At 45.8% G+C, this 23006-nt stretch overlaps 1 protein-coding gene across 3 annotated transcripts in view; it reads left to right on the top strand.

Moving 5' to 3' along the window:
* The first annotated feature begins 668 nt into the window (after positions 1–668).
* The window catches only part of KHK (ketohexokinase), a 222592-nt gene continuing 200254 nt past the window's right edge, over positions 669–23006 (top strand). For 2 of the 3 annotated variants that reach the window (XM_069605518.1, XM_069605516.1), the window contains exons 1-2: positions 674–742; positions 19447–19508. The gene's annotated coding sequence lies outside the window, so the exon portion shown is untranslated. Of the gene's footprint in view, positions 743–19446; positions 19509–23006 lie in introns of all 3 variants that reach the window. The other variant, XM_069605519.1, reaches the window with a different exon arrangement.

Below are 23006 nucleotides of genomic sequence, written 5' to 3'. Positions count from 1 at the left end.
GCTTTCAGAGGGGAGCTGCAGGAGCTGTGCCTGGTGTGCTTCAAGTAAAAGTAAACGTTGCTTATGGCGAACAGAAAACACCGTTTCAATAGTACCCAAGTGGGGGGGTTCATAAAATGGGATGCAAATTGTACAGTTTAAACAATATTTACTCAGCAACACTGATCAAAACTATTATCCGCACAGTGAAGTAACTCATCACCAGTGCCATGGAAGTGGTTTAAAGTGGAATTAATATATTGTTTGGAAAAGAAGCAGCATGAAAGAAATAGCGCCGTTTAAAACTATTATTTCGGATATCGCCTTTGATCGGAGGACAATTGCAAGCTCCGCCCCCCTAAACCCTACCACCTCGGGAACTGCCCCCCCCCCCCTCCTCCTCCCTTTGTGGGATTCCCCCGCCACTTTTTTCCATTTCCACCACTGCCTTTGATCAGGTAGGCACCAGAATCCACTGTCCCTGAACTGTTCTTTTTGTTGCCCCCCAATACCTTTCACGTTGAAAAGATGAACATGGTTGCCCAACTTAACCCCTGGCTGCAAGCCGAAAGCAGGCAGATTCCGGTTGCTCTTGCACAAGCAGCCGAAGCCTCCACACTTCCCACTCGCTACAATTGCTCACGTAAATCACAAGGATTACGTCAGAAGACACGTGAAGAAGAGTGGGTGGGCCGTTGCTATGGTCCGTTTCCTGGACGGGAACTAGGCACTGCCCTTTAGGGGACGCTACAGGCGGCATCAGGTGAGTGCATGCGATCCAGCTCATGCAATGGATTTTGGATGCATTTCTTTTAGCGTCCATTAAGTTAGATCGTTCTCACCCCTTTGTTGTTATATTGGCAAGAGGAGCCTTTTTGCAATATCTGGAAAAGCGCGTTTAAGTTTTGCAATGACACGGAGCAGCCTGTTGTTGGTATCTTAGTTTTGCAATGACAGGGGCAGCGTGTTGTTGTTGGTGTCTTAGTTTTGCAATGACACGGTACAGCCTGTTGTTGGTGTTTTAGTTTTGCAATGACACGGTGCAGCCTGTTGTCGGTGTCTTAGTTTTGCAATGACACAGGGCAGCCTGCTGTTGTTGGTGTCTTAGTTTTGCAATGACACAGGGCAGCCTGTTGTTGGTGTTTTAGTTTTGCAATGACACAGGGCAGCCTGTTGTTGGTGTTTTAGTTTTGCAATGACACGGGGCAGCCTGTTGTTGATGGTGTCTAAGTTTTGCAATGACACGAGGCAGGCTGTTGTTGATGGTGTCTTAGTTTTGCAATGACACAGGAAGCCTGTGGTTGGGTTTTGCGATGCCATGGGGCAACCTGTTGTTGGTATCTTAGTTTTGCAATGACAGGGGCAGAGTGTTGTTGGTGTTTTAGTTTTGCAATGACACGGGGCAGCTTGCTGTTGTTGATGTCTTAGTTTTGCAATGACACGGGCAGCTTGCTGTTGTTGATGTCTTAGTTTTGCAATGACACAGGGCAGCCTGTTGTTGGTGTCCTAGTTTTGCAATGACACAGGGCAGCCTGTTGTTGGTGTTTTAGTTTTGCAATGACACAGGGCAGCCTGTTGTTGGTGTTTTAGTTTTGCAATGACACGGGCAGCCTGTTGTTGATGGTGTCTTAGTTTTGCAATGACACAGGAAGCCTGTGGTTGGGTTTTGCGATGACATGGGGCAACCTGTTGTTGTTGGTGTCCTAGTTTTGCAATGACACGGGGCAGCCTGTTGTTGGTGGTGTCTTAGTTTTGCAATGACACAGGCCAGCCTGTTGTTGGTGGTGTCTTAGTTTTGCAATGACACGGGGCAGCCTGTTGTTGGTGGTATCTTAGTTTTGCAATGACACAGGAAGCCTGTTGTTGGTGGTGTCTTAGTTTTGCAATGACATGGGGCAGCCTGTTGTTGGTGGTGTCTTAGTTTTGCAATGACACGGGGCAGCCTGTTGTTGTTGGTGTCTTAGTTTTGCAATGACACGGGCAGCCTGTTGTTGGTGGTGTCTTAGTTTTGCAATGACACAGGAAGCCTGTTGTTGGTGGTGTCTTAGTTTTGCAATGACACAGGAAGCCTGTTGTTGGTGCTGTCTTAGTTTTGCAATGACACGGGGCAGCCTGTTGTTGGTGGTGTCTTAGTTTTGCAATGACACAGGAAGCCTGTGGTTGGTGTCTTAGTTTTGCAATGACACGGGGCAGCCTGTTTTTGGTGGTGTCTTAGTATTGCAATGACACGGGGCAGCCTGTTGTTGGTGGTGTCTTAGTTTTGCAATGACATGGGGCAGCCTGTTGTTGGTGGTGTCTTAGTTTTGCAATGACACAGGGCAGCCTGTGGTTGGTGTCTTTGTTTTGCAATGACACGGGGCAGCCTGTTGTTGGTGGTGTCTTAGTTTTGCAATGACACGGTGCAGCCTGCTGTTGGCGGTGTCTTAGTTTTGCAATGACACAGGAAGCCTTTGGTTGGTGTCTTAGTTTTGCAATGACACGGGGAAGCCTGTGGTTGGTGTCTTAGTTTTGCGATGACATGGGGAAGCCTGTTGATGTCTTAGACGCAGTAACTGCTTTGCAGCTACTATACAGACAGACTGTGGTCTGGTGTAAGTGACTATATATATATATATATATATATATATATATATATATATATATATATATATATATATATATAATGATTTATTCTCAAAGTAATGGTTTCCCGGGGCTAATGGCTGCAGATCCGGTGCTGTATGATATTCTCATACATGCCAACATTCCGACCCACCTGGGAGGGAGATTTCGTCCGAAAAATCAGGAGACAACGTTTTTGCCATAGGAATGCATTGGGAAAAGATTTATTTTCGGCGTAAAAATGTGAAAAAATGACAATATTTTTCACTGGAAAATCGGGAGTCTCCTGCCTAAATGGGGAGGGTTGGCATGTATGTATTCTGCATACCCATGGCAGAATGATGGAGCTGATCTTCGGCAGTCAGGACCCATGCCTACCCAGTCGCCCTGCCCACGGCTATCAGATAGGCGTGGCGCAAAGGGTAGCCCCGCCCCCCTTCAGATGCTACTTTTGATTCATGCAGCACGAAAATAAAGTGCAGCCTGCAGAATAAGTCTGTATGCCAAGAGCGAGGGCAGCGGGGGAGACAAAGATTATTTGTTCCCATCAATTTTAAAAAAAAATGGCACATTTATAATCTCTTTTTTTTAAGTTTTTGATTAAATCCCAAAGTCATATGCATATATTAGTCTGCATCGTGAGAATTCTGCAAGAGGTGTCTCGGAGACCCTCACCGTTTGTAGAGTACGATGCCAGCAGAAGGGCAGAGTGGTGACGTTTGAGAGACAGTGGCAGCGGATGCCAGTCGTGAAGTGCTGCTTTCTCAGAACAATGGAATGCCGCCTTGGAAGGTGCACATTGAAGGGAATGTTGTGGGGCCGGCCGCGGTCACGCGGCCGGCCTCATCCATGCTGTTATGCCGGGGTCACCCGGGCCTACTGGTTGCTTCAGGGCAGGGCCCTGAGAGGCTGTGGGGAACAGCCTGGGTGCGGAGCACCAGGGATGCTTGGAGCATCCTGGATGGTGGGTGCCTGGGCTGGACCCAGGGCAGCAGGCTGGTCTGGGGGGCCCAGACCAGCAAGGACCTGCAGGGCTGTGGTCGCAATAAGAGACGGACACAGGAGTTCCATAGTTGGAGTCTGCAGTCGTTCTGCTGCACGTGCCTGCAGGGGCTCCTTTTATTAGCTTGGGCCATCTTAAAAGGGCAATACACGTGGGAGGGACACATCCCCTTAAAGGCGTAATACACAATGGGAGGATCACACATAACACTCCTCCTTTTTCATAAGGAAGAAAACAAACAGTGCTGAGACATACATAATCCCCCCCCCGTTGCAGAACGACAAATACTTATCACTTGGAAATTGTGGGGTAGACAGATAATAGGATATGCCACTGACACATACATAGCTACTCAGGTAGTTACCAACATAACACATACTAACCCATTCTAAACACACTCAGCAGGTGATGGTCGTGGTCGGTGAACTGCCGATGGAATCTAGGCAGTTCTACCACCATCTACAAAACCCTTTATTAACCTGGGGTTCTGAACTGTAACCACTGAAAAGACGCCATGGTTGGCACGACATGCACATCTATTAACTGCGGGATCACAGCTTCACATTACTGTTCTTTACTGAGACCACTTTAAGCATGTAGCTACTATGCAGGTTCACAGCATCAAAACGCACATGTTTACTGAGTCCTCTTTAATCAATTGCAGGACTGCAAGAGACTAGTTCGTTTTGCATCAGTGTCTGTTCAGGAGTCACTTCCCGGGTCCAGGTCCATTGAAGGTACAGTTCAACGGCAGGCAAAGCAGCACCGGGCGGGTACCAGGGGCCACATCGGCATAGGCCCTTTATGTTATGGGCAGGGCAGCGAGACACAGATCACGGGGCGTCCAGGCTGCTCCATGTGATGTTGACAGGGCACGGGGTGACAGGACATCACTCTCCTCTTCCTCAGCGATATTCCCCCAGTCAAGAGTGCCTCTTTCCTCCAGGAACGCAGGAGGGTGCACAAGCACTCATGATGAGCTGCAAACCATCTCTTGCCCGCTGCACGGCTCCTTGGCTTTGGGGACCAGGGCTGCATGGCTTGGTCGGCACAAGTTGTTGGCTGAACCCAGGGGACCTGCCGGTATCTCCCCCAAACCCACGTTGGCCTGGTCCTTCGATGGCATGGCATGCAGGGTGACATTAGTGACAGGTAGTCTGGGTGTCATTCCTGGCAGGCAGTCAGGGAAACGCGTAGGGCCAACTGTGTGTCTCAGTGTTGGGTCCACCTAAAGGGCAGGCAGACTGACTGTGGTGGTCCAGTGTGCCTACCGGGTAGGCAGGTTGACTTCCGTGGCCAGGTATTGGGCCACTTGCATGGAGACATGGAGCACAAATGGCCGTTTTACTGCCGTTTGCGCCAGGGCCTGACAGCTTTACTCAGGAGCACATTTGTTGCCTGTGCTGTCTTGGAGCATTTTCGTCTTCACTGCCTTTGGCCCTGGGATCATTGCCAGCCCTCAGGAGTGTCCCTGGGTATGCTGCCCTTCCTGGGGACATGCAGGGAGCACCTGCATGGAGTGCTTTACTTGCCTCTTTACTCTGCTCCCATAAAGCTCATGCACACATACCGCCAGTGGCACCCAGGGGTTTACTGTTTGGGGCGCCCTGTTTATTTTCCTTGCTCCGACCTGGAGCGGCATACCTTACTACCACCGGACGGCCCGGATCTTTGTTAGGGCATATTCTTTTGTGGCCCGGGCTAGGGCCACCTGCTCCCTTTTTAACAGCCCTGGCATGAAGCATGCGTATTTTCTTTTATAACCACTGTGCGGCCCAGGCTTTTCAGAGGGTCTTCCGCTAGACCTGCCAGATGCCACTGGGGGTGCAAGCCCGTGGTCCTCCCCTGGCCGCACAAGCACCCCCTCGCAGAGGGCCATGGCCAGGGAGGACCCAGGGCGAAGGCTGCCTCTTCACCCTTCCAGTGGGGGGGGACAGCGCCATCCTTCTTAGGGTCGCGGCAGCGGGCGCTCATTGCTTCTGCCTGGGGTGGGGGAGCACACAGTTCTGATTCTTGCGGGAATGCCGCGGGGGGGCGGGGCAGACACAATGTAATGTGTTACCTCCCCCGGCGGGAGATAACATATTACCCGCGGCTGTGGCCGCTCCGTTTCTTCTCCCCTGGGGAGGAGGCAACTTGACTCTTCTGCTTTGGGGTTGTTGTGGCAAGGGGGTTTGCAGGCATGATTCGATCCCGGCCACACGAGCGCCCTCTCCCTCCTTACAGAGGGCCACGGCCGGGGAGAGGTCATGCTGGGGCATCCCTCACTTCTCCATGGCGGTGGCCTCCCTTCTCCCTCCCCTCCCACCAAGAGGGAGAAAACACCAATGGAGGGACGGGGACGGGGTAGAGGCATCACAGGGGCTCTTTTACACTCGTTGCCAATGTTGTGGGGCTGGCGGCGGTCACGCGGCCGGCCACATTGGTGCTGGGGGGCCGTGTACCATGCTGTTATGCCGGGGTCACCTAGACTTACTGGTTGCTGCAGGGCAGTGCCCTGAGAGGCTGTGGGGAACAGCCTTGGTGCCGGAGCACCGGGGATGCCTGGAGCATCCTGGATGTTGGGTGCATGGGCTGGGCCCAGGGCACCAGGCTGGTCTGGGGGCCCAGACCAGCATGGACCTGAAGGACCGTGGTCACACGGCCTGGGGCCTGCAGGCCAGGGCCAGGACCGTGATCACAGTGTAGGCTGCAGGCCCACAAGGAGAGACAGACACAGGAGTTCCATAGTTGCAGTCTGCAGCCGTTCTGCTGCACGTGCCTTCGCTGCCTGCAGGGGCTCCTTTTATTAGCTTGGGCCATGACACAGTGATGGCCCATCTTAAAAGGGCAATACACGTGGGAGGGACACATCCCCTTAAAGGGGTAATACACAATGGGAGGGTCACACATCACAGGGAACATCTGGAAATGTATTTATAAACCTTTTAAATAAACCCACAGTAAAATGAGGCAGTGACGTCACAGAGCTGCAGTAGATGCAAGTGGAGAATTCCTGGAGGAACCCACATGGAAAAATACAGATGCATATAAATCACAGACCTGAGCTTTATCCCTTCCTGCTCAGCAGAGCCAAAGGCAGGAAACCCCTAACCTTTCAAGACCACTTTTTTAAACTCCAATTAAACATGTAGCCTGTGGTGGTAGCATCGTGTTACTTTCCTGCGTTATACTATTATCTATCTATACGTATCTATATTGATCTAGCACAGCTTGTCTCGCGAGGATAGCTCAGAGGCAACGTGCTCGTCTTGGAAGCAAAACAACACGGAGCAACACAGGTTCGATCCCTGGGTCTGCGCTTAGAAACCTCTGGGAATTAAGCGTGATCTGTCAATGTATCTGCATCTGGATAGATTGCTGGCAAATAGGTTGATAGATGGATAGATAGATATCAGGGCAGAAGAGTGCGCTCTTCTTTTGTCGATGCTTTAGATAATGTGTATTTTGAAGCACATTTTGTGCATTTAAACTAGGTTCTTATGAAGCAACTGTGCTTGTCGGTGGTGCTTTATCTAATTTCACACTCCAAAAAATAAGTAGCGAGTTAAACCTGGAACTCGCAGATTTCATACATGTATCTCTGCAACAGGCGCGTTATCACACTAAACTGTGCTTCGTGTACCACTAGTTAGACACTGAATAAATGATACTGCTCGTACCAGCGTTTTATTGTGCCTCGATTTCTCCTCCTCCACATAGTGCTTTGAAACTTCCCAAAGGTGGTATTAGGTGCTGCACAATAGCTCATCTACGTAAACGTATATACACTCTAGAACTATGTTTATAGGCAGGTAATCCTCGCTTACTGGGATGTCATCATATGTAAATTATGAGGCCTCACACTTGGTTTGGCGCACTTGGCCCCACAACGCCTACTTCCGATGTTATATGAATGTCTGCATCCCCATGCAGGGGTCGAAATTCAGATTCAAGAAGCAGGAGCTGAAAGTAGCTCCTGGGTGTCAAGGATTTCCCTCTGACCCAGAGTTATTCATCTGACCCAGGAGCTGTTAAAGTCGCAGATGTTTTCTTAGGATAGTGTAAGCATAAAAAATGAGTTGAAAAAAAGATCAAAAGATTCTCAGACAAAAAGCTTTATAGATATAGGATGTCACTTTCTATTCACTCTGGAATGCTTGAAAAATGGTTGAACATAACTTGCTTTTATTTCCAATCTATGATAAGCACCCCGAAAATTCTCTGTCTTGCGCTCTGTTAACGACTGTATCTTTTTATGATAATCTTGTGCAATGCAGCTTCATATATATTTCCCTTTTATTGACTCCGATGCCAGCCTCCCTATTTGTCGCGCTATTGCTTCCTCACACAGTCATTATTCATGCCTGCCGCTACACCCATGACTGTCACTAGAACACTGTTTCTGTTGCTACAGCTTTTGCTATCCCCTCACTGACAAGTTTCTTTCTGCTACTGCCTCCTTCTCTGCTACCACCTAGTTCTCTCTTCCGCTACTGCACCCTATAGCTACCCCGCCCTATGCCTTCACTTTTTAGGTGAAGAAATAAGGTAAGGTTTTAAAGTTAACTCTGGTTGTGCTTTTGGTTAAGACTGAAAAATGGGTTTATGGTGCAGGTGTCGAATATACTAGATGCCAAGATGTTTGCTACAGGCGCTACATGACTCAAGCCGCAGCGTATCCGGGGTTATTCGACCATATTTTAAGGACCTCAGGAGGATGAATGGTTGTTATACCTGCTATGGTTCCAACCTGAGATACATAGATTTTACAGATTTAAGACCTCTGCATCGGGTGCATTAACCCACTGAGAATATCAAAAGACACCAAACATTAATAAACCGTAGTTTAGAAAAAACATCCAGCCCAATGTATTATGTGGTTTCTCTTAGGAGCCATATACAGCACACTTGTATGGGAGATTTGTTTTATAGCCGAAAATCCCCACAGTCGAAGAGACTAGCTTTCCGGAAAATATTTGAGCAATCAAAAAAAGCATTGACTAAAAAGACACTGGCTAAGACGCAGCCAGTTACATCACAAACTGATGTGAAGAAAACGTGGGGAACGGCAGTGCCCATTAAGAAGGGGACAAAACCAAATGCAGGTACTGTTATCTGAAACATTCAGAGACCCGAAACTCCAGAGATGTTTGTTAGAGGGTCAAAGAAGCACACTACAAATGAAAGTGTAATAGAGATCTCTGACATGGACAGCCAAAAAACTCCAACACACTTATCTGATGTTCAGGGGCAGCAAGACGACAGCAATGTAAACTTATTAAATTTGTCTACTTACTCTGACGACTCATAGTCAATATGCTCAAATGGGGCGGTCACTCCGCCAGACTATGGAGAATCTGACTCTAAATTCTCTGACGAAGAGGATGGAGAACAGGCTGAGGAACTGGAAGAGGAATTGAACCAAAGTAATAAACAAGGGCCCATTATGAAGAAGACTCTAAAGTTCAGATTCCCAAAAGACTGTAGAATCATTGAAACAGCAAATTTACCAGCTCAAAAATTGTCAAGTGCCAGTGGTCACTCAAACGAGAATCAAGACAAAATGACAATAGATGACCCCGACCCAGAGCTATTGGCAATAGAAGAGTATAAAACCTGGAACCAGAACAGAAACGGAACCTGGGTAAGGAAGGAGGTGCTTCAAAGACCGACTGAAAGATCTGTCAGACAAGAAAAAGACAGTATCAGAATAACTAGGGTGGTCAATACTTGCGATAATAGGTCTCCTCCGTTGCCCAGGTTGGTCGAGAACTGTGACAATAGGTCTCCCTCTTGTTTTTTGCTAGAAAGGATCTTAAACATCAAAGACAACTTGACCCTTAATAGAACCAACATTATGAGACTCATTGGGTCAATTGAGGAATTCAAGAAAATACAATCGAGAGACATCCTGTTAATCGAATTCCCAGAAGAAAAGCGCCTAGACAGAGCTCTGATCTACACATCGGATCGTATAACTAAAGACATCTTTATCAAAGAAGGCCATAGACTTCTCACTATGGGTTTCTGGTTAAAAGAAAGAGAAACATCGTTTCCCACATCAACCTCTAATCTTGAAGAGGATCGATACCGATCTACTAAATTGGCCTACTTGGAGCCGACAAGCATGAGAAGCAGGGAGGCTCGTCCAGAAGAACTAACAAGTAAAAAGCAAGCAACAGGAGACAAACAAGCTCCACGTTGGGCAGGACCAGAAAATTTGGGAAGCAAACTGCCATCGCATAAACAGCCCAGAGCGATATTCCTGGGTAGCCCAAGAGAAGATTGGAGCTGGCTAGCGGGCACACTAGCTAGGAAGTCATAATGCCAAAAGCCGTCAGAGATCGCCCTCTTCCAGACCCTGACCATCTGCTCCTGGAATACCAGGGAATTCATGCATTTATTTGGGGAAGGGGATCTCGCAATCGAGAAATATGACATACTGTGCCTCCAGGAGACTTGGCTGAAAGAGGAGCTGTCTCTGGAAGGATTTGAAGTATTCCTGAACCCCGCTGTCAAAGGGAACCTTGGGCGACCCATGGCAGGACTGATTACAGCATGTAAAAGAACAAATGGTTGGTCCAAGCTTTGCGCACAGAACCCTACACCACTGATTCAGTTTGTGTTGCTGTCAAAATGTTATAGTCAACACACTCACCACCTCCTGATATGTAATATCTACTGGAACCCCGTATCACCACTTGCAGCCAATCTCCAAGAAACAGTTATGAACTACATCAATGAAGCTAGATCCACATATAACAACATTGACGTCTTGGTATGTGGAGACTTGAACATGGAATGTTTTGACTCTAGGAACGAATTGATAATTAATCCACCAAGAGCTGCCACTTCGAAGATACTAAGGGGTATAAATCGGAGAGAAGATCTACAAAAAAGAAACATAAACCTGATGAATGTTAATATAAGGGGTGATATTCCACCGAAAGCGACCTGGAAAAGAGGTGCTCATACTAAGATACTAGACTACATTTTCTCGTCAGAGACCCTATCTGGCCAGATGAGTCATTTAGACGTGATACTTGAACAACAGTGATCACAATCTGTTGGAGATGGTGGGAAGTCATGTCGAAAATACTGCTGGCAGCCTTCATACTCATTTAACGTTACCAACATTGAGGTTACATCAGGCCTAAACAGGCTAAGAATATCCTCTAAGGACCTCAGTAAATTAACTAAGCCCTTGTTTAATGGCAAAAGCAGGGATGTTTCTGGCAATATTATACACCCAATCCATGATCCACTGCCCTGAAAATCTTCCAGGCCAAAGTCGGAAAAGGCTTAAAAAGTGTGTTCACAAGGAAACACGTCTTCAACAAGGACGTTCATGAAAAAGAAAAAGTCCATTAAAAAACTAACTATGCAACTCAAAAAGGGTGTGTTCCCTGACGTAAGAGAAAAGCTGAGAAAAGATAAACAATCACTCAAAAACTGGCTGAAAATACACCAATATCGACTATTGCAGACAGATGGGGAGAGAATGTTGGGCCTGAAGGCCAATAAGAACACAGTCGAGATCTGGAAGCTGTTAAACTCTGCAACGGCTCCACAAGACGCAATCCTTGAAAACTCAATACCATCGTCAACTTGGGAAAAACATTTTGCAGGATTGTTTGCTAACCAGTTGGGAGAAGGATACGAAAAGGTTACCCTCTCTAACCTACCCTGGCCTTTCGAATTCGACAGCGAGCAGATACTCACCCTAATAAAAAATGCAAGTGCTTCAAGGGCAGAGGGCCCTGACGGCCTAACAAACGTTATCCTGAAGCAACACCCGGAGCACTGGGCCGACTTGATGCTGTCCCTGTTCGAGGAAATTAAACTAACAAAGAAAATACCCACCTCTTGGACCAAGTCAATCGTGGTCCCGATCTACAAAAAGGGCGATAGGTCTGACCCTGCCAACTACAGACCAATCGCCCTTTTAGACGTTGTAGGAAAGCTGTTCTCAGCAATACTCCTGAAACACTTGAACACGTGGTCCAAACAATCAAACCACCAAGACTGATGGCAATCTGGCTTTAAAAAAGGGACGGGAACTGCCCTAAATCTGTTCCTGATAAATTTGTTGAAATGCAGGGCAAAAGCAACTAAGCAAAATAAAACCTACATTGCTTCTATAGACTTTGCCCATGCTTTCGACTCAATAAACAGGAATACTTTATGGGGAAAACTGTTAAAATGGGGCTGTCCGATCGACCTGAGGGAAGCTCTGGAACTCCTACACCCTGGAACAACACTAAGAATACGCTTGGACAGAGCAGGAACTCTGTCAAGCGAAATTGGAACATCAGCAGGGATAAAACAGGGCTGTAGATTGGCGCCGGCTATATTTAACCTCTACATATCTGACATCGAGGAGGCTTTTGAAGATGTGAGGTGCTTCTGCCCAAGGATTGCAGGCATCCCAGTAGGAAGATTACTCTATGCTGACGACCTCCTAATTATGGGCCAAACTGAAGTGGGCCTGCAGAGACAGCTGAATGCTTTGTCTAAATATGTGTGTGAAAACTCATTAACCATCAATCCTAAGAAATCCAAAATTATGGTTATAGGAGAAACAAACAGAAACCACAGAATGAAAAGAAGTTGGAGTCTCCAAGGGGTTAAAATACCCGAGGGTACATCGATGCAGTACCTGGGGTTAACAGTGAACACTAGTATGGGAGACTCACACGGGGCAATGGCCGTGAAGTCCAAAGCTAAGAATCTAGCAACCCAGGCTAGAATAATCAACCGCAAGTATGGCAAATTCTCACTATTACCCATCATTAACTTCTACAAACTGAAGGTGACTCGCATCCTGACGTATGGTTCTGAAACGCAGTTACAACTCGCAGGCTCCGTTTGGAAGCAGGTTGAGGGAGAATTTTGGCGACGAGTACTGAATATGCCAAGCTCCCTACCGGTAGAAGTGATCAGGAGAGAAATGGGAATGGTGTCACTGTACACCACTATGGTCTGGAGATCACTGTCAATGTTGAGGAAATGCTTACAACCACCAGGTGAAGGAGGGTATGAAGTCCTACAAAAAGCCATCTCCTTAAACAGTGAGAAGTCTTTAACTGAATGGAGATCTACATGTGTGGAGATACTAAATAGTCTAGCACTGAGCGAAGAGCTTCTACTGAAAAACCCTGATCATGTCAAGAAGAAACTTTACGATCAGGACTGGATAGATACAGGTGAATGGATTCGGAGCATGAAAAGTGGTGGAGGGATAATGAAAGACGTTAGGAAACGAGGTCAAGTTCCAAGATACTTGATAAAGTTTCTCTCTCCCACTCTCAGACAAGATTTCATGAGGTTCCGCTTTAACTTGTTCCCTACAAAAGAAGTTCTTGAGAGACGCAAGGTAGCCTCAATGAGAAATTACACGTGCCGGCTTTGCAACGGTACGCTTGAATCCATAGAGCATTTAACAACTGAATGTGAGTCACTGAAGGATTTAAGAACAACATACTTGGGACACTTGTTTCAGAATTCAATAGCATCATCTCCCAACACACTTTGGGTGATCATGTGTCAAGGGAGGAGAAATACAGAGATTCTAGCCCTGAAGGCCTTCGTCAAAAAATCTTTGAGAGACTAACGGTGGAAGAAGACGAAAAGAAGATCTGTACTGAGTTGAGATGAAAAAATTGAAGAATGGTGCACAACCAGACTTTTGGGAAAGGATCTGGGGGCCGTACTCATTTTTAGCTTTGCTTTTGGGGTTTTTTTTCTTTTTTTTTTCTTCTTTATTATTTTAATGAGATTTTATACATTTCTTCTTGTAAGTAATTTTATGAGTTTTATATATATATTTTTGTTTTTGTTTGTAAATAACATAAACAGGTTTAAATGTAAACTAGAAACATGCTAATAATTTTTTTTTTTAAATTATTGCCGACAACCTGTTGCACAGGTGTTGCCCTAACATTAAGATCCTGGTCCGACTTGAGATTTCTATTGACATGCATGAGATGTTTATGAAACTTCCTTCATATTTTGGAGAGATTAGAAGGAAACAGGACATTTTTGTAAAAGTGCGTTTTACAGCAGCAGGAATGTTTTTCAGACTAGAACACTTTTTTTTAGCACAATGACAAAGATTAGACGTCTTCATCAGTAACCTCTGTTTAATGTCACGGTGAAAGGTCTCATTAAGGCATCTATCCAGCTGTAATTGCAGGCATAGTTTGTAACTATTTTGTAACTGGCATTATCTGAAACTCACAGCGCATTACAATAATGTAAAAGTCAAAGTTAAGTGGAGAGATTTGCAAGCAAAACCTACACCTGCCTTTTTAAATCTGTATTCTCCATTTAGAGCTATAGTCCGCTCAAACTTTAACAAAGCAAAAGAGTGGTGTTTCCTGCACTAAGTAATTGGATTGTCTTGTGTAGCCGTGTATCACATTTTACAGCCTTTCAGTGTTGCAAGGAAATATGTTATTTGGCCTTCTAAAAGAAAGACTTTACAAAAAATATCAGTACTGTCACTGCTTGCCTGTAAGAAAAGGAGTGAAATGGGCTTCACTTTCTTTCAAAAGCACAGCTTTTTTTCACAGAATGACAAAAGTTTGAAATTGTACACACGTTTTAAATGCAAGAAAGGCAAGTGTCACTTGTGCACAAGCTGTTTCTATTATTTATAGATTTTCTTGGTGTGTGAATCTTTAAAGGAATGGGCTCTGGAGGCACACTTGCTCTGTTTTATTGAGAAGCAACCTTTGTCTTCGCTCATGGGTGAGGCTGACAGGGGTGATTTATGCATGTTCCCAGGAGGCTAAGTCAGCAGGAGCGCAAACTTGCTCCTGCCTTGGACTTTCAAAGCGTTTGCCAGGAGCACTTTTATCTTTACCAGGAGATAAATAGCGCTCAGCACCCCTGAAGTTCGATCCCTGCCATGGTAGAATGATGGAGCTGGCATGGGGCAGTCTTCGAGCCCATGCCTACTTCTACTTAGTCATCCCGCCTCCTGATGGGCGGGGCTACCATGTAGGCGTGACCCGGATGTAGGCAAGGCTACCAGGTAGGTGTGGCCCAAAGGGTAGCCTCGCCCTCAGACGCTAGTTTAAAATCACACATAGAGCGTGAAAAAAAAGTACATACAACATGAAAATAAAGTATACATTTACAACACTGATTCTCTGCAGGCATACCTGTGAGTTCACATGTGTATTTGTGGGTATTTTCCTGGACTGGTGACTGGGAAATCCATCTTTATCTCTGCCTCGTGGTGCTGACTTTAGACATGTCAAATATCTCTGTTAAAGCTGCAGGCTTGGAGAGCACAAACATTTGTTTTCTGTACATTGAGTCATATTTTGCAAAACGCTGGTAAGAAAAGTGCGATGGGATGCCTGGAGAGATTGTATTCGATGTTAGGCTTCCAGTGGGTTAACATATAGTGATATGAAATGTGCTTTATGGTGCCCATAATCAAAGTACGATTAAGGAAAGTAAACACAAGTCCAGTGGCATCACTAGGGTTGGTGACACCCGATGCAGTAACCCTGTGGTGTCATCCCCTAGTCTGGGTGTTAGGTACTCTAAAGGTACTTTAAGGCAATCACAGAGTGTGAGGCCAAAATGCAAAGGTAAGTTCCTTTTTTTTTTTTTAATGAAAGGCATTTATCATACCTACAAATAAAAGAACTTACCTTTGCATTTTGGTCTCACCCACCCACCCATCATACCCATCCAGCCATCTTTACAGAAGCTGCTCAGCGCTAAGCCTGCTGGGTTTGCCATGTGCCTTTGATGACATTCTGCTGCAAATACAAGGTATAACTTTTATTGTGAAACAATACTTGAAACGACAGCAGGACATCTATACCCACACATCTCAAAACATCCCTATGTATTGTACAGTCCAACCAACTCTATGGAGTTAACAAACTTTTAAAATTACTTTGATATGATATGATTGGGTATTTATAACGCGCTTAGTACCCAGCGGTTTCTTAGCAGACCCGTGGATCGAACCTGCATGCTCCGTTTCGTCTTGCTTCCAAGACGAGCATGTTGCCCCTGAGCTATACTCCCGAGACGCAAGCTGGCAAGACACATAGCCTAAACCACACCTACAAAGTTAATATTGTGCTGGAACTCCCGATCCATTGCTCACTTTTACTCTTGGAGTGTTGGGTATTTTGAACAATTGCACAAACAGCAATTATGTAAACAGTGTGTACCACATCCTTTGTTATCAAAGGTGTTTTCATTGTGTAGGTACGAGGAATTCTGTTGCTTACCACACAAGAATGTTCATGATCGCCCTTATCCATTACTGCACCGTGATAATGCACAGCCAAAGATTTCAAAAACCTTCTGAACTGTCTGTACTCTACTGAGGTGTTTATGCCTGGGCTGAGTTGACAGAGTTCACTTGTGATTTTGCCATATGTTAATGGCGTTCCAGCCGAAGGGATTGGAGGTACATCGGCTGCAGCCGGTAACTTGCCTTACTTCCATTTTGCCCCCTGCCAACACCAGAGCTCTTTTTATTTAACTTTTGTCTAAGATGTACCTGTACCCATATATTTCATATGTAAACGTTACCATTTGACAAGATCAGATGTAGAAATGTAGTTATGTTGCATTAATATTACAGACCATTCTAGGTGCTTCTCATAGAGCGACAGCAGGCAATTTGTGAGAGAAACCAGATATTAACATTGAAACCAAAATTCCTCATTCCAACCTTCGCTCACTTCTGTCCAGTTGGCATGCAGCTTATGTTCTTATAACCCCCTCTAAAAGATTGTTTTCAGACCTAACTGAAAGTAGACAATTAACCATAACAATGACCTCTAGTGCAGCGTTTGACTGCAGAACACACTGCCCTCTCCAAATCTTGGGCAGCAGAGATATTAACACACTCTTTCAACTAACATAACATAGAGTTTGACAGGCTTGAATTAATAGAGAGGAAGCAATAACTTTCTAATCCCTGCAACCTTGAAAATAGTCATTATAGTGTTATGGATCCAAAATTGGGTTAAGGACAATGCAGACCTTTTGTTGAAGGGACGGAATCTGGTGAAGGTGCAGAGTCTGGCAGTGGTGGAGTAAAGTTGGGGGCAGCCTCCTGGATTTTCCTTTAGAGGCTTTTTATTCTTCGGATCTACATCTGGTTCTTGGAATTTGGTTGGAAGTTGGATTTCAGGCTCGGTTTGTGGGATTGCAGGCACTCCCGGAGCTTGGGCCAAATGAAAGTACATCTTTGACAACTCTCTTGACATTGCGCTTGATCCTTTTGTGGCTAAAGCCTTGTTGTTAGTTTTGATAGTTTTCGACTCTGTAAGTTTGGGGTCTGCGCTGTAGCATTTAGGATATCTTTAGCTTGCAACAACGTTTCTGCCAATAACAAAAGCTTCATGTTTGCTTTGTGCATAACAATACAGGTTAACAATATTTTTAACGTTGCTCTAATTGTTAATATGAGCTTTTGTTTAACAATGTAAGAAACCCGCGTATTGATTATCTGGTTTGTATTTTCGTGGTGTTTTATCCATTAAGTCTCTGAGAGAGTACACGGACCAATTGGTTGGTGCCCTGACGCTGCCTCAGAACCTACCCTCCAGCCCGGATTCCTCGCTAATTTAATGGGCATCGATTGGCTTGAAGTAGAGCTGACATTAGCCATAGGAGCCACCGCCCAGACACGGACCAAGACCGCAACCAGTGGCGTCTTGATTTCCAGTGTGTCTTGCTACAGTCGAATGCTCTAAGGGATCACCCAGTGAGTGATCCGTCCACAGCAAAGGAAAGGGGGGTGTAATGTGAACTTTATGAGGCTTTGCAAATATAAGATCCGTTGTGTGGCCGACACCAGAAACCTCTGGTGTAAATGGAATAGCATATTATATGATATTTTATTTATATCGCGCTCATACTCAAGTGTTCCAGAGCGCGACAAAGCATAGGGAGGGGAACAAGGGAGAACAAAAGCAACGATCTTAATAGGCCCAGTGACATTAAGAACGCGTAAGTGCATGGAAAAGGGAAAAAGGGGAAAGTGCGAGGAAGGGGGAGAAGTGGAACGTGCGGAACAGAGGAGAGAACAGAGTAAATAATAAGTGGATAAATAAATAAATACAAGAAATGAAAAGTGGTAGTGCAGCCAGCAAGCAGCAAGTGCATGATTAGTCAGATAGGGTGTATCTGATAAGTGCAGAAGAAAAGTGGGGGACTATATGGGTACAGAATACATATCCCCGTGCAAAGGGTGGCCGGAGGCAGAGCAGGAGGGAGGCAGGGTGAGCAGGTACCTGGGCAAAGGCAGAAGCGAAGAGGAGGGTCTTGAGGTGCTTCCGGAAGCAGAGATGGTTCAAAGTGGAGTGGAGTAGCTGGGTTTGGATGGGAAAGACCCTCTATCGGAGAATTACAATTGCCGGGTACAGTAGGGGAACTTAATGACATTGAAGGCTGAGTTGTGAGATCGGCTATTGCAGAGGCGAAAGGTGGATCAGAATGGGAGTTTATTGTCCAAAATGGAAGCTGGGGAGCAAGAATGCGTGGAATCCGTGGCAGGCTATTTCGCTTGGAGCAAGCGATATTCTTTTTTGCAACTCTGCTTGGCAATGCTCGGCAACCTGCTGCGCTCCAGATGTTTTGGCTACAACTCTAATCAGCCCAAGACTTCAATATCTTCGGTGATCAACTCTGGGACTTGTAGGCCAAAACACCTGGAGGGCTGCAGGTTGCCCACTGCTGCACTGGGGCATGAAGAAGGGCATAAACGTCAAGCGAAATGGCTGCGAAACTGTGCCTCGGGGTGGAGTTAGGCACATGGTTGGTGGTGAAGACTGCGCATAAGGTTCTGAGAGTCCTAGCCAGCGAATGAGAATATGCCCCTTAAGTATAATATATAAACACCTGATGAGTGAGACTGCTATCCAGTGATTTAGACTTTGCTTCCTTGTATGTCTCGGGAGGATAGCTCAGGGGCAACGTGCTCGCCTTGGACGGTAGACGGCAAGGAGCAACGCAGGTTCGATCCCCGGGTCCACGCTTATAAAACCTCTGGGTATTAAGCACATTATATGATATGATATCCTAATTGGTTATTTATAATGTGTACATACAATGATGGGTGAGACTTTCAGCAGGAACAGTTCTTGCAAAGTGGAGACCTGTGGGAACTTGGTGTGGGGAAAGAACACGTATCACTGTACAAAGGGCCATTTTCGTAAATGAGCCATGAAGGTCACAGTGCCACTTAGTATCCATCCCTGGAAATTCACCTCCATTTCAGAGCCCCAACGCAAAGCATTGAGGGAATGAAGCAATTACCTAATATGCTTGTATGTTTGCAGCGCTATTTTATTCACAGCTTTGTAAGCCCAAGACTGACAGCTCTCAAGGATGCAACAACCACTTAAGTGCTTCACCCTCATTGGGGGTATTCAGTGTGGTATAGCTGACATCCTTGCAATTGCAGGGTATAGGGCCTGTTTAACAAACCCCAAGAAAACCCCTTTTACCTTATATAGTGAGACAGAGACTGTGCAAGCTTGACTCATGCTGTACACAGAACAGGTATAGCACCAGCAGCAGTGCTACAAGCGTCCCTTCGATATATGGAACAGGTACAGCACTAATGGGCTGTCAAGTACATGAACCTTCATCAGGGCTGAACAATTTGTAGATGGTGCTTTTGTCAATAGATGCAGCAAGATGGAGGAAGGAAGGTTCTATGATGATGACATGAGGGAAATAATGGTCTGTGCTGAAAAGAGGTAACACTCCAGAGGTTGAAATAAAACTAACTTAAAGTAAAAGTAACATCAACTGCAAAAATAAAGACGGTTTCAATGAAGAAAGTAAAAATAACTATATTTATTATTTATTTATGTATTTTTATACAGGGATGCACAATGCTCTTTTGATCAGAATGGAACGTACAAAAGATAAGATATCTGATTTGACGGTAAGCAATGAGCTTCTTACAATGGGGTGAGTTGGAGGGGCATTCTGACCAGGTTGAGGAGGGGAGTAAATGGAACAGTCAGAGGGGGCAATACATGGGTGGAGTTACGTAGAATAAAGACAATCAACATTAGACATTTTTAAGTGCAGGTGAGTGGTAAAATAGGCATGGTACCATGATGGGAGAAGTGTTATAGTGGAGTCAGAGAAAGTGAGAGACAGGGGCAGGTACAGGTGAGGGAAATATGTTAGCATAGAGAGAGACGAGATGTAGATTAAGGGGATAACTCGGAGGTGAGCTGTTAGGCTTTCAATTTGGCTTTGGAAAAATCAGTGTGGACTGTTTCTAGATTGTCTGACAGAACATGCAAGTCGAGCAAGAAGAGAGAGGGGAGGGTACCACAAGGTTAGTCCAGCGGACAGAGCTGAGATTACGAGGAGGCTTGTAGAATGGGATAGAGGAGAATAGATAGGGTGGTGCCATAACGTGGATAGATTTGTGAACCAGTAGAAGAAATCTAATTCCTCAGCCATCCAGCCAGGTGACTGTAAGAGGAAGTAGGCGTGAAGTGAGGCCGTTCAAAGAGAGTCCTGGTAGCAAGGTTAATGATCTTGTCAAGAGGCTAGTTGGAGAGACCAAAGAGGATGCTGGCCCATTAGTCCAGTTTTGAGAAGACGAGAGTGGTTAAGAGATGCTTGGCTGTGTTGAAAGGAAGGAGGTGCCTGATTTTCCTACTATTTAGGAGGTTGAGGCGAGCAGTTGTTGATTTCTGAGATAAAAGTAGAGAAGTTGTCGAAAGATTCATAGATGATGCTGAGGTTTCTAGCTGAAGAGGAGTAGGGGAGAGGGCCAAACGGAAATTTAATAGGCAGGGGAGTAGAAGAGTGCAAAGCAATCCAATTTTGAATGGCAGAGAAACCGCTTGAAATTCTATTGAGGTATCAGAGGAGAGTACAGGAAAAGACAAGACGATCTTGGTGTCGTCCATAAAGAGTTGGTACAAAAACCCAAAGGGGACGGTTAGTGCCCCAAGAGTAGAGATGTATGGTCTAAAGAGGAGCAGACCCAAGAGGGAGCCTTGTGGCACACCAACAGTTAGAGGAGTGAGTTGAGGTGCTGTTGCTCCTGGAGACAGAGAATTGGTGAGGAAGCAGGTAGGATTCAATCCACGTAAGGGTTCGATAGCGATTCCCAAGAAGAGAAAGAGTATTAAGGAGAGTGTCAAATGCAGCAGATGGGTCAAGGAGAATTAGGATAGATGATATGGTGGAGTGCTTAGCAGAGGCAATTAAGTTGGAGACATTCATGAGAGCAGTTTCTGCGGTGTGACAGGAATGTAAAAGCTGCTTGTAGGGGGTCTTGAAGGTTGTGGATGTCGAAGACATTGGTAAGATGGTTGAACACAACCCTTTCCAGCACTTTAGAGTAGTGCAGAAGGAGAGGCTTAGGGTGAAAGTTAGCCGGCAGGTTCAGATCAGCCCCTTGCTTTTTTAGGAGAGGGATGACCATGGCAGTTTTGAAAATAGAGGGAAAGCAAGCAGAGTCGAAGGACAGGTTGAGGAGTTCAGCGAGGTGAGAGGCCACTGAAGGGGCAATAAGCTTGACTGGCTGAGGAGCAAGGGGGTCTGATGGGGCACAAGAGGGGATAGCCTTCCTCAATAGAGATAGTACTTCTTCAGTATTAGTGTGATTAAAATGGGAGATGGAGGCAGAGAATGATGGTAGAGTAGTCGTTGTCTAGAATGTCTGAGGAGGGAGTGTAAGGAAGGTCAGGAGAGAGTCTCTAATTTAGGAATGTTTTGCAATGAAGTATTCAGCTAGGACATTAGCTGTGAGAGTGAAGTTGATAGTCATAGGTTTAGGAGGAGTGAGTTTAGGGTGCCCTGCAGCCAGCAAGAATGGTAGGAGTGCGAGTCAATGAGGGTTGGGTAGAATTCCCTTTTCACTCTATCAACCAGATCACCGTACACCAACATGCTCTCGGTGCCACTAGTAAAAAGAGTAAAAGCGGGCGGATCCAGCTTCCCTTATCTCGCGCCCTCTCACTGGAATGCCCTACCACCCACTATCCGTGGTGAGACCTCCCTCACCACCTTTCACAAAACGCTGAAGACTACCCTCTTCACATAAGGCCAGACACATCAGCACGAATACTTTTCATGTATACTGTATTATATGACCAAAAGCAATATCTGTAATAACAGTATGTTTTCCTGTAACATTCACAATGTGTCAACAATCGCTATCATGCCTGTACCATGTAACTAAGTTATTGCAAGTAACACCGCCTCAATGCCCCTGGGCTGCTTGCGCGCTGTATAAATGTAAATAAATAAAAGAGAGGACTTGAGAGAGTTCATGACAGAGAGGTAGAATTGCAGGTCCTCATGCGAGTTGGTGCATCTCCATTTGAGCAGCAGCTGATGGATGTCTGTGCGGACAGAGCGTATGACTGGGGTGACCCATTGTTGAGGATTCTGAGACTTAAGGGTGAAAATTAGCAGTGGAAAGTGAGCGGAGAATGAGTCATATAGTAGTGATTGCAAGCTGGAGAAGGCAGTGATAGTGGAAGAGGCATCAGGTGTGAAAGAGGAGAGTGAGAACTGTAGGTCAGAGAGAAAGAGGAATGGCAGAAGGTTTACATTTCCTTGGGTAGTGAGGAGAGGTCGGATTGTGGAAATGAGATGATGGTGATGAGATATGAATGGTATGCAAGTAGTATTAGAGGCTGAGAGAGAGGAGGAGATGAATACACGATCCAAAGAGTTACCCCCAGTGTGGGTTGGTAGGTTATGGCTAGAGTGGAGGGCGTGGTCACTAAGAAAAGACTGTAGTTCAGATTTCTGAAAAGCGGTTGGAGAGTGAAGGTTAAAGTGACCTAAGAAAATGTGGTGATGTGTAGTGGAAAAGGAATTGAGGATTTCCCCAATTTCATAACAGAATGGTCCAGATGGAGATGATGTGAATCGAGTGAGGCAGCAATAGTACAGATGGTGGATTCAGAAGAGGTAGGAGAGGACGTGGCATTGGAGATTTGTGAGGCGGGAAGATGGTAGGTGTCGGACACCTCCATCTCTGCCAGTTAGACGAGGATAGTGAATGAAGGATAGTTTGGAGTTGTGTAGGGCCGCCAGGTTGGAAGTGTCAGATGGAGGAATCCAGGTTTCAGTGATGGCAAGAAGGTCTAGAGGAGGAGAGCTGGTAGGAAAGTAGCCAAGTGATGAAGGACGTTTTGTTGCAAACAGACTGAGCATTCCAGAGTGCAATGTTCAGTTGATGGAGTAAGAAAAGTAGAGAAGTTGAGACTTGGAGCAAGAGAGGCGAGGTTGATTGGTGTTAGGGGAGCTGTGATTTGCTCTTCGGCTTTGTTTTTTAGAAGTAGGGGGTGCAAGAGATATGGAGCAGTGGGAGTTTCCAGGTGTGAGTTTTATGATCGGAATAGGAAATGGAAGTTGTTGCATGATTGCAGAAAGCGTAGATACAGGTATTTAGGAGTTT

The sequence above is a fragment of the Ambystoma mexicanum genome, chromosome 4p, assembly GCF_040938575.1.
Source record: "Ambystoma mexicanum isolate Mex_15411 chromosome 4p, UKY_AmexF1_1, whole genome shotgun sequence".
Lineage (NCBI taxonomy): Eukaryota > Metazoa > Chordata > Amphibia > Caudata > Ambystomatidae > Ambystoma > Ambystoma mexicanum.
The sequence above is the reverse complement of the archived record's forward strand: the minus strand, read 5'-3'. Positions and strand labels throughout refer to the sequence as shown.